This window comes from Hipposideros armiger, unplaced genomic scaffold, assembly GCF_001890085.2.
Source record: "Hipposideros armiger isolate ML-2016 unplaced genomic scaffold, ASM189008v1 scaffold_974, whole genome shotgun sequence".
Classification (NCBI taxonomy): domain Eukaryota; kingdom Metazoa; phylum Chordata; class Mammalia; order Chiroptera; family Hipposideridae; genus Hipposideros; species Hipposideros armiger.
The window spans coordinates 359,279-362,244 of record NW_017732324.1 but is presented as its reverse complement, the minus strand read 5'-3'; positions in this window follow the sequence as shown (position 1 = coordinate 362,244).

Sequence of the window (2,966 nt, the reverse complement as noted above, 5' to 3'; positions counted from 1 at the left end):
GCAAAGAAGGCAAGAATATACAATGGGGAAACAATAATCTCAAAAAAATTGTGGTGGGACAATTGGATGGCTGCAGCAAAACAATTAAAATGTATCATTATCTTAAACCATACACAAAAATTAACTAAAAATGGATGAAAGGCTTAAATGTAAGACCTGAAACCATAAAACCCCCAGAATAAAACACAGGTGGTAATCCCCTTGACTTGGTCTTGGTGATGTTTTCTTGGATTTGACACCAAAAGTATAAGCAGCAAAAGCAAAAATAAACAAGTCAGCTACATCAAACTAAAAAGTTTCTGCACAGCACAGTACCATCTATAGGAAAATCACAATAGAAGACATACTTTTGGAACAAAACTATGCAAATACATAATATTTTTCAATAAACAGCTTCTAGCTCATTTTGAGTTTTACCCTGCATGCATATCTGAGGTCCATTGGTGTAGGTGTTTTACTACATAAATGAGGAATTTTTCCACCAGGAAAAATAGCAGTGATACTATAGAATTAGAAATTGAGAATGCCTTTTGGCCATGTGAGGCCAAGATTCACCTAAAATTAACTTGGTATTTTAATAGTCAAATAACTCTGACCATTTAGTGTTCTGAATAAATGCAAGGGAAATATGATAGAGGAAGATGAAAGTCATAAATACATCTCAAAACAATTTCAGAAGCAAGGACTACATTTGCTACCCATACTTTCATAATGTTTAATGAATATATTTATATATCTTAACAAATTGCCCTTGTATTTACTTTTCATTCACCTTACTATTAGATATAGGAAATGTAGGAAAATATTATGAGGCTCCCGAAGCGTGAATGAATGTGAGCTCAACTCACAGCTGGGCTCAGTAAGTCATACACATTTTGGTAGAATCCTTATAAGGAAAAGGTAAAAAGTTTACTGAAATGAGAGGGGCAGTGGCATTGTATAGGAAGCATGTTTGGATTTTTTTTTTAATTTTCATGTAGATTTGGGAAGAAGACATGCATGTTAGGAATCAAAAAGTAATGGCTACAATCAGCTTTTGACATTTGTTTGTATTTGACTGGTATTCCAATGCCCTGATCCAAATGGCACCTTTATCTTTCTTTTGAAAGAATCTTCCATTGTATGTTATCATCCATGGGGCCAGCCTGTTTAGTTCCCTGTGTGAGCAGCCTGGGAGTAAATATCTGATGCAGAGTAAGTCCATGACACCGGGGTCCAGGAATCTTGGAGCAAACCACTATATGTTGTAAGAGATGAGTGGAGGTCATTCCACAGTTGCTACAGCACAGTACCTCAGAGACACTCTGCTCCTGCTGCGTGACTTCTTCTGTCTCCTACTGTGTAGTCTTCCAGAGATCCTTGAGTCCTGCCTGTTTTCCAAGGCCAGTTCTCTAGACTCCAATCAATCCTGGTAGCCCCAATATCTGTTTAAGAAATCATTTTAAGAGATCAGGGGGGTTTTGCTTATTAAAGCAATGCATATTAATTTGAACAATACTCTGCTCTCTGTCACTTTCTTTATGCATTCAGAATCCTCAAGAGAGAGAATATGTTTCAGCTGGTCAACCACCATCTTAGGATCATCCAAGGAAAACCCCAGGTGGGTAGATATGTCATGATATTCCAGAATTCAGACCATCTGCCAGTATGTACATTTTGATTTGTGTCAAGGGCCCAACCTGGTCCAATCCATTTATTTGGCAGAGTCACACACCACCAAGCATAATGACCTATAAGGACTCCTATGTGAAGGTGGCTATAAATCACAAGTAAGGGTCCTTTATTGGGATGCCCTGAACTTCTCAGAAAGCGGCTGTCATGTATCTTGTATGGCTTCATCAGGGTGATATAGAAAGCTCTGAAGATTTAACTTTCTATGTCAGTGAATTCCAGCTGCTATAAAACCCTCACACAGTGGCCCCTGAGAGTTTTGGGGGAGAATTCACAGAGAAGGTTCAGTCTTAATCTCTCCTCAGCTTTTACACCTACTCTAATTTATTATCTGTGGTTTAAAGAGCTCCAGTTCTAGCCCAGGGCTGTAGGTCACTGCACAAAGGTACAGATTGTTTTCTCTGGCCTGAAAAAGAATGCAGGATTTCTGAGAGGACAGCAAACAAGGTCTTTGTGAACTGAGAGCTTAGACATTGAGAGAAACAGGCACACAGACCGTTAATTGCTGGTGGTGATGATGACAATGTGTTGGCCATTTTGTTCTTTCTCAAAAGTGATGGGCTCAATGTGTGATGACTAATACTGGTGAAGCCTTTTACTTTAATTGTTGATTCTGGAGTCGAGACTACCTTGCCTGCTGCTAGCTGCCATTCACCTTCATTACAGGTTGTCCAAATTAGACAGTCGCCCTGTGGGTGTCTAATATAGGTGCAGGAAGCAAACGCTGCTTAGGAAAGAATATATTATTAAACCTTCCGAGTCAGCTGCAATTGGCACTGTGCCTCCAAACGACAGAGTCCCCATCTCCTATTTCTCCCATGATGAATACAGGTCCCTCCAAACATTAAAAACAGAGGAACTAAAATCCAATATTCATATCTCAGCATAGCAGGAGTGAAATGCTCATAAGCAATTTGTCAGTGTTTATTAACTGTGACCTAGAAAAATATAACCATGGCAGTGCCTTCTCATACATGTGTGGCAGGATGGGATTTTTTTCCCCCACCCATTTCTTTTCTATCTTCACCTCTCTCTGATAAAAGGGGTAAAACTGACACTGTTCGTGTAATGACATACAGGAAGGGGTCAATGTTAATGGGAGAAAAAAAATCCTCTTTAGTAGGTTTCTTGGGAAGAACCTAAAGGACATAAATCTTCCCCAGAGACTCCTAGGGCCCAAGAAGCCTAACAGAGCCCCTCCGGTGTCTTTAGGAAACTCAGAGCTGGTTAGAAGATACTTAGGGCCCTGAGATCAGGGGAGTGGCTTTAAAGACCAAGAGTACTGCCAAGAGAAA